General features: G+C 36.5%; 1 pseudogene; it reads right to left on the bottom strand.

Moving 5' to 3' along the window:
• Positions 1-8,956: 8,956 nt before the first annotated feature.
• LOC108522943 (swi5-dependent recombination DNA repair protein 1 homolog pseudogene) lies at positions 8,957-9,675 on the bottom strand (annotated as a pseudogene).
• Between the last annotated feature and the right edge of the window lie 230 nt (positions 9,676-9,905).

The raw sequence follows: 9,905 nt of genomic DNA, 5'->3' as shown, positions 1-9,905 counted from the left end.
AAAAAAAAAAAAAACTGTGAAATTCTCTCATTTGTAGCAACATGGCTGAAACTGGAGGTCATTATGTTAAGTAAAATAAACCAGGCACATAAAGACAAATATTGCATATTATCACTCATATGTGAGAACTAAAAAAGTTGGTCTCATGGAGGTAGAAAGTAGAATAAATACCAGAGGCTGGGAAAGGTATGTGTGTGGGAGGAAGGGATGAACAGAGGTTGGCTAATAGGTACAAACTTATAGTTAGTTGGAAGAAATAAGTTCTAATGTTCTATAGTAAAGTAAAGGGACTACAGTTGGCAAGAACATACTGTATATTTCAAGCCACCTGGAAAAGAAGACTTAAAATGTTCTCAACACATAGAAATGATAAACACTCAAGGGGATGGACACCATAAACACCTTGATTTGATCATTACGCATTCTATGCATGTAATAAAAAATTATAGCTACCCAAAAAATATGTGAAATAGTATATATGAATTGTTTTAAAAACTTAGAGGAACTAAGTTGGACATGGAACTCGAATGTCCAAAACACAAACGCACAATATGAAATTCTATTGTGTGAATACTGTAAAATAAATAAGCTACTTATAAATGCATCATTGAACATAAATATGACTACTGAATGACAAAAATACAATTTAGAGAAATCAGATACTATGCTATATCACACGTGCAACTTTTAAAAGCACACTGTGAGAATCTGATAAATTATAAAACATAGATAGAAAAAATACACATCAACTTTAGAAGAGAAGTATCTTCTAGAGAAGGAAAGAGAGTATAAGAAGGGAGGGAAAGAATTGCATTTGAACCCTTGATAGTCTTTTTAAGTATTTGAAATACATGTGGCCAAATGCTCACAATTGTTAAATCTGGGTGATAAGTAATTTGTATATTTTAATTTATTCTCTTTGATCTTTCTTATAATTCAAATATTAGTGACTTTTAAACTATATTTTGAAATAACACAAGTGGCATGGAAACTTGTATCAGATCTAAACCAGACTTAATATCCAGTGTAAGAAAATTGAAGCTAGTCATCAAAAAGTCTTCATTCATCTCATCCAGCTGATGGCACAATTATGATTTCAGGAGGTTTGTCCAATTTGAAGTAGGCTCTAGATGAGGTTATTTATTAACCAGCTGGTGGGTTGGTCTGGGTTTTAGTCAGGAATTCTAGATCTCACCCAGGATGGAAAATAGCAATATCAAGAAGAAACCAATCACAAGTACCAGGTAATAGCTATAACACTAGCAAGATCACAAAACCAATGTAGAATATGAATCCATCATTGAAAAATAATCAGGATGAAGTCTTGATCCTGTGTTAGTGTTATTTAATATAAAAAATAAAGCAGAATTATTTAATATGGAAGAAAGTTAGTATACTGCCTGGGCTCCCATGATAAGCAGGGAACACCAATAACAGGGTTACAAAAATAAAACTAAGTTGAGATCATACTCAACGTTTTTTACGGCATTTCTCATTTCCTCTACGCCTTTGTCAAACTCTACAAAATGAGGTATTATGCCATGTAGGCTCTTCATATGCATTGCTTCATTTTATCTTTATGTTCAGGTTTGATATTATCATCAAATTTTATAGATTGGGGAAATGAGGCATTGTTTCCAAGTGTTGGAACTGGACTTTACACCCAAATAGAAAAGGAAGGGAAGGAAAGGGAAAAGAAGGGAGAAAGAAAGAAAAAAAGGGAAGGAAGGAAGGAAGGAAGGAAGGAAGGAAGGAAGGAAGGAAGGAAAGTATGAATACATAAAAGATGGTCAAGACTTTTTAATTAGTCAGGGTAATGTTGGCTATGCTGTGGTAACACTTAATCCCTGAAATATCCATGTTGTAACACAACACCAATTTATTTCTTGCTCCAGTTACAGTTAATGTGAGTCAGGTGGCTCTCTGGCACAGCTACCCTTCAAGAGCTGACTCAAGATTCCTGGAAGCTTCCAAACTGTGGCAATGCCATCTGGACTACCAGCTAGTTATAGAAAGGAGAAAAAGGAATGCAAGAGGCGAACTGGCTCTTAACTGCCCAACTATCCAAACTTATCTTCAAAGCAGAATGGGAAATACATATCTGAACATGGATATTTGGTGGACATTATCAGTGTCTGCCAAAAAGTATAATATTATTTTGAAAACATGGTAAAAAATGAAATAAAAGGGGTGATATACCCTCCCATTCATGGATGGGAAAGTGAATTAGTATTGAATGCAATTCCACTCACACTGGCAACAAGGATTTGCATGTGTATGTGTGTGGAACTTGACAAAATGATTCCGAAATGTATATGAAAGAGCAAAGGGCCAAGCATAACTAAAAAAGTGAGGCAGAAAGGCTGACTCTACCAGGTATCAAAACGTGTTCCAAAGTTCCAGTAATTAAAATAACATCTTATTAGTGTAGGAATGGACAAAATAGCAATAACATTGAATATAGTTCAGAAACAGATTTCATGTATAAGAATTTAATAATTGATAATGGTAATATTTCAGATTAGTATGAAAAGATGATCTCAAAAAATGGCATGAGGAAAATTGGATATTCATATATGAAAATTATGGTAGATTTCTATCTCACATAAATCCCCAAATAAATTTCAGATCAGTTAAAGAGCTAAAGGTTTTTTTTTTTAAAGGTATTGTATTAATCAGGGTTCTATAAAGTAACAGAACTATTGGTATATATGTATATGTATATGAACGGGAGTTTATTAGGAAAATTGAATCACACGATCACGAGGTGAAATTCCACAATAGGCCACCTGCAAGCTGAGGAGCAAGGAACCCAGTTGGAGTCCCAAAACCTCAAAAGCAGGGAAGCCGACAGTGCAGCCTTTGGTCTGTGGCCAAAAGGCCCGAGAGCCGCAAATCACCGGTGTAAGTGCAAGAGCCCAAAAACTGAAGAACTTGGAATCTGATGTTCCAGGGCAGGACGCATCCAGCACAGGAGAAAGATGAAGGCCAGAAGACTCAGCAAGTCTCCTCATTCCACTGTCTTCTGCCTGCTTTATTCTAGCCATGCTGGCAGCTGATTAGATGGTGCCCACTTAGATTGAGGGTGGGTCTGTCACTCCCAGTCCGCTGACTCAAATGTTAGTCTCCTTTGGCAACACTCTCACAGACACACCCAGGAAGAATACTTTGCATCCTTCAATCCGATCAAATTGACACTCAATATTAACCATCACAGGTGTTTTAGCAACATAAGGGACATGTTTTCCTACTAACGAATTGAGAAAGGCTCTTCTAAACAAGATGCAAAGTCCAGAGCCATAAAAGAAAATATTAAGTTAATTGCCTACATCAAAATTTAAAATTTCTAGATAACGAATCATACCATGAAAGTTAAAATCTAGAATGAAAAAAAGATTTGCAATATGTGTAATGATGTATTAATATGAAAATATAAAAGAATTTTTTTCAAGTTATAATAATGGCAAGGGCATAAACTTAGAAATCATAGAAGAGGTAACTCAAAATTGGCCGTGAATATATGCTTCGATGTATAAGGAGGGAAATGCATAGTATAACAATATGATACCACATTTTTTAGTTTATTAGATTGGCAGACATTTAAAAAGTAATACCTAGTATCAATGAGTGGAAATCAGCTTTTGTAAAGTACCATTTGGCAGTCTATCAAAATGTAAAGTGTACATCCCCTTTAAACCAGTAATTCAACCACTAAGACTCTATCTACCAGAGATATGCATGTGAACAGAGATATACGTATGAGATATTTGTTGAATCATTACTTACAAGAACAATAAAACTGAAAACAACCTAAATATTCATTAATCATTGTTGGATAAATGGATTTCATACCATGGAATGCTATGCAGCAATAAATAAGAGGGAAGAACATTCCTATGTGCTTTTATTTTATGATGTCTAAGATATAGTTGTTGAAATAAGCCAGTTACATAACTATGATGTAAGCCAACTTATGTCTTTAGAAAACATTTAAAAGGATCCTATACCCTTATACTCAGTGTATGTGTGTGTGTGTGTGTGTGTGTGTGTGTGGGTGTGTGTGTGTGTGTTTGTATACACATGCATATGTGGAGAAAAATATCTGAAAGAACACACCAAACAACAGTTTTACATTTGGGGAGAAGTTATATTATAAATAGTGGTAAAGGGATATTTCAAAAAATGTAGAAAATTCAAAAGTAGAAAGAAAAAAGGCTGTTCATAAATTCCCTCAATTCACAGCTAACTATTATTACCCTTCTGTGTACACACACATACATATATGCACATTGATGTCTCTAGCTCTCTTTTACACAATGTGGGATTCCACATACATGCTACTTTCATAACATGCTTTTTGGTTTAATCATACATTGTGGATTTTTTTCCATGACATTAATTGCCTATTTTATCTATTTAACAATAATTTATAGTGCATACTAGATTCCAGGCACTTTCCCAAATACCATATGTATACATAAATCTGAATTCTTTCAATGCTTTTTAAAGGTATTATTGTTACTGCTGTAAAAGCATTATCATTGGTGTATGTGACATCAACATGAATCATTCAGACAAGTATTTTGATATATGAAGGAGAAATAAGGAGAGAGTGCTATCACTGTAATGGCACTGAGATCATTTTCAGAGGACCTTCCATTCACAAGTTGAGGCCTTTCTAGAGAATACCTGGAAAATGTTCTTTGAATCTGGACTGCAACATGAAGAGAGAAGCAAGTTAATGACTCTTTACAAAACTCTATTCAAATATACAGCACATTTCTGTTATACATCCAAGCAATTTTTTTTAAACCAGAAATAGAATTACCAGTCAAGTAGCTCTGACACAAGCTTCCTTTAATTAGACCTCCCATGCTGGTGCTACTGCAACTGCTTTTGGATCTTTTTTTTTTTTTTTTTTTTTTTTTTTTTGACAAGTTCCCATTTGGCCACAGTAGTTTGTAGCAGTTTCCGATTTGCAAGGCCTGTATAGCCACTAATCACACCTATATAGAAATAGCTATCGTAGGGACAAAAACTGTTTCATATAAATTATAGTGACTGGTAATCCATGAACAGATGCTTTTCTCACAATAAAATAAGTTGAATATATCACATAGCCTTTCCTAAAATTTCCTATTGTAGTCTCATGACCAAATTTCAGGTATATTTGGCGAAACATTGTTCTGATAATAGTGTCACGTTGGAGATAATATGAAATGACGGCCATTCTCTTGGGATTAAATCTGAATATTTAGACTTCATTAGTCCCTGCTTTGAAATGCTACTTTTATACGATCGCATTCACTATTCATGCCTTTGCAGGAATTTAAGTTATCTTAAAAACCACTAAACCAGTAATGAGAAAGACTCTCATAGTCTGATGTGATATTAGAAAAAAAAAAATCATTTTCGATTCATAGTCTCCACTAAAATTTCCAGCACAGCTGCTGCTTTACAGTCATAGGGGTGGTATGAGAAGAGGACCTTCCAGGTAATTTAGAAACCTGGCTCCTATATTCTGGCTTGTCGTTCGTAATAACATGCCAAACAGTAATGCTATCTTTTCTTGAGTTCTATTCTACATGCCAGGTACTTTGCTGAGTGCTTCACATGGATTTTGATGTATTCACTCTTCAAACATTCTATGAAGTAGGTAATACTCATTATTCTGTTTAACAAAAAAGGAAATGGATAGACTATAAAGATGAAATGATTGCTAAGAGTTACAGCTAACCAGTCCAGCACCACCCACCCCATGAGGCCCACGCATAGTGGACAAGGGCCTGGGGATCGACCCACCAGCTCAATGCCATCAGTGTCCACCCACCACCTTTCAGAAACCTGAGATAAGGCCAGTCCAACCTGCTGGTGCCGTATGCACATCAGCTTGGAGATCCTGGAGATCACCAGCCACACCTGCCACAGCCTGCATCCATGTGCACCATTAGGAGGGGGGTGCCTAAGGGACAGGCAGCCGCTGCCTGGGCCACCCTCCTCCAGTGCCCATATTAGGTGTCGTTGGGGTCTGGGGATTGGATGCCTCACCTGCTGCCAAATGGCATCCAGACACTCCTGCTGGGGGTCGAGGACATGCCCACCTGGCTGTACCACCACCATTGCGCAGCACCGGACCGCGTGGGTAACGGTGGGAGTTGGCGCGACCGCAGTGTGCTTTCAAGCGCCGACGCTGATGTCGCTGTGCATACCACCTGAAGGGCCAAGAGGCTGACCTGCCACATACTGCCACCACCATTGTCGATGCTTACACACACCATTCAGGACCTGAAGACACTGCAGTTGATACGTATTCTGTGTACCCACTTCCACTGCTGTGCACCTTTTAAAATGAAGTAATTGACTTATTCTGAGGCCACAGGTATCATCTCACTTGTTTACTAGATCTTCTAAATGTTCTGTGTCATCATGTATAGACACCTACCACATATGTAGTATGTGATCTATGAGTCACATGACATGGCATGTTCTATGGCTAGTGCTTGTCACCAAGTAAGGTCATAAAGTGTATCGCATGTGGGTCATTCTACCTTGTCTCTACTAGTAGGATCGCCTATACCTACTGCGTCGCTCCTACATAACAGTTTTGCATGCCTATATTAGCTACTGTATAGAAACTCTAATATGACGAACAGAACCATAATTAAACATCATGAATTACAAGCTCCAAAACATTAACCTAATCCAGCAGACCTATACTCAACGCAAAAAACAAGCACCCTAGGAAATCTATCGATGAGATGAATTATCAAACCAAATTACAACTGAAAATGCTATAAGGACCTCCCAATCTAACAACGAAATCAAAAAGTTCTCACCTATAGCAAAAAAAAACTCCTATAGTCGACATAAAACACGATATCTGGTTCATGTCGCCTTAGTCAACAAGACATATAATTAAATGACTTCAAAGTCACTAAAAAGCACCAAAGATATAAGAAAACAAAATAACAAACAATGAATCAACTTATAATGGACATCCTCCAACTAATAGAAAAATAATATCTTAGTAAAATAGAGTTCTCATCTGCAAAAGAGAAATCCCTAAATAAATGCCTGAAAAAACTGTCATACACAAATTGGATACTTAGAGTAACGCTCAGTGAGCGATGCAAAGACACAGATAAACAATTACAAAGGAATATTCGAAATAAATGATGGTTCCAGACATGTCATCCATGTCCCTAGAAAAGGAGAACATAAACTCATCTTTTTTATGACTGACATAAGTATTCCATCAATGGACTATGTCATGGCCATATTTTCTTTCATCCAGTCTATCATTAGATGTGCACTTGATGTGAGTTCCAAGTGTCTTGCTATATGTGACTAGTGCTGCAATAAACGTACAATGATGCATGTGTCTTATAGTAGATGATTATAATCCTTTGAGTATATACCCAGTAATGGAGATTGCTGGATCAAATGGTATTCTGGTTCTAGATCCTTGGAGAATCGCCACACTGTCTTCCACAAGTTGAAACTATTTACACTCCCACCAACCAGTGTAAAAGTGTTGTCCCTATTTCTCCACATCCTCTCTAGCATCTGTTGTTTCCTGACCATCATTCTCAGCAAACTAACACAGGAACAGAAAACCAAACACCATATGTTCTCACTCATAAGTGGGAGTTGAACAATGAGAACACATGGACACAGGGAGGGGAACATCACACACTGAGGCCCGTCAGTGGGAGGCTAAGGGAGGGATAGCATTGAGAAAATACCTAATGTAGATGATGGGTTGATGGGTGCAGCAAACCACCATGACACATGTATACCTACGTAACAAACCTGCATGTTCTGCACATGTATCCCAGAACTTAAAGTATAATAAAACAAAAGAAAACAAACAAACAAACAAATGCTAGCAAGGACGTGGAGTAAAGGAAACACTCGTATACTGTTGGTGGAAATGCAAATTAGTACAACCACTATGGAGAACAATTTGGAGGCTCCTCAAAAAAGTAAAATAGAGCTACCATATGATTCAGCAATCCCACTGCTGGGTATATATCCAAAACATGGTAATCAGTATATTGAAGAGATATCTGTACTCCCATGTTTATTTTAGCACTATTCACAATAGCCATGATATGGAGTCAACCTAAGTGTCCATCAGCAGATAAATGGAAAAGAAAATGTGGTACACAACGGAATATTATTCAGCCGTAAAAGAATGAAATCCTGTCATTTGCAGCAACATGGATGGAACTGAAGTCATTACGTTAACTGAAATTAGCCAGACACAGAAAGACAAACATCATATGTTCTCACTTATTTATGAAATCTAAAATGAAAACAATTGAACTCATGGACATAGAGAGTAGAAGGATGGTTACCAGAGGCTGGGAAGGGTAGTGGGGTATGGGGAGGAGGCGGGGACAAAAAATAGAATGAATAAGACCTAGTATTTGATAGCACAACAGGGTGACTAGAGTCAATAATAATTTATTTTATTTTAAAAAATTTGGACATAGGAGTTTAATTACCTGCTAGACCATCAGATGGAAATATGTAGTAAATTGATGGGAAAAGGTTTATATACTTAGGAGAGAGGCAGGCATTTTAGACCACTTGAAACTTAGACATTCACCAGATTGGACAATTTTGGCATTTAAAATAAATCTTTTGCCACAAAAAAACACAAAGCAATGTATTAAAACTGGTTTAGAGAATTGCCCAAATGATTTTGCAACATGACTTAAATTTTTTGTCATATTCCATTAAATGTCAAATTCTCTTCGGCAAATCTATCCAAATACTACATTTTCATTTTACAACTTAATTTATATTTATATAGTAGAGTGTCCTAAACTGATGTTCATCAGGATACCTTCCTTTAAGCCCTAATCGTTTCTATCTTCCATTTAAAATGTATAAGTATCTTTTAATTAAGTTGTTATTCTCAAAGATATTCTGGAGAAATGATTAGGAATTAAACACCTATAAATTCTTCTTCACTTCTGTTATAGTGTAGCAATTTATTATCTAACCCATAGTGGTCTATCAGTTGAGTAGGTTTAGTTTCTAGTTCTCTTCGGACACAGCTGACTATAACTCATAAAGCAACAGCTGGCTACAGCTTCTCCATTTCTTTATTAACAACTGTAACTGAGACTGATCAACATTCTTTCATCTATACATTTGGACAAGATTTCGCCTCCAACGAAGGTCTTCTTTCTCCTGAACCTGCTTCACCAGTTTTGCTTTTCTTCATTTAATTCTTGTTTAGGAAGATTCTAATTCACAGACTCATTTTGAAGAACACTACATGACACAGAATCAAGTGACTGAGATTCACTCACATGGATATTCTTGAAGGTGTTTTCAAATATGTGCTTTTTTCAAATTCACTTGTCTACGTGTTTAAAATTTTCTTGAAATTCCAAACAGTTTTCCTCTGTGGAGGATGTTGGTTTCTCTGAGAAGTTCTTATTGTTTTCTTCATTCTCTACTTTAAGATGTGTTATCACATTGTAGCAGGAATTAAATGAAGAACTTGTTTTCCTTAATCTTTCTTTAAGTGTTGCACTCATAGGTTGTTTTCATGAACTAGTTGTATGGGGAGATGATGGATTCACAAAGGCCTGTGGTACTAGGCAAAACCACAGCTGAGTCTGACTGATTTTCCATCTTGAAAATGAAATATTGGTTTACCTCTCTGCTATACCCAGCGTGAGCAGAAAGCACATGTAGTTGCGGCCATAAATCTATCCTGTGCCCAAGGCGGGGGCCATGCGAGAGAGCTATAGTCAATAATAATTTAATTGTACATTTAAAAATAACTCAAAGATTATAATTGGATTGTTTGTAAAACAAAGAATAAATGCCTGAGGGGAAGGATACCCCATTCTCCATTATGCAATTATTATGCATTGCATGCC

This window comes from Rhinopithecus bieti, unplaced genomic scaffold (genome assembly GCF_001698545.2).
Source record: "Rhinopithecus bieti isolate Rb0 unplaced genomic scaffold, ASM169854v2 scaffold_71217, whole genome shotgun sequence".
Classification (NCBI taxonomy): domain Eukaryota; kingdom Metazoa; phylum Chordata; class Mammalia; order Primates; family Cercopithecidae; genus Rhinopithecus; species Rhinopithecus bieti.
Note: the sequence above shows the minus strand (reverse complement) of the source record. Positions and strands in the feature narration are given on the sequence as shown.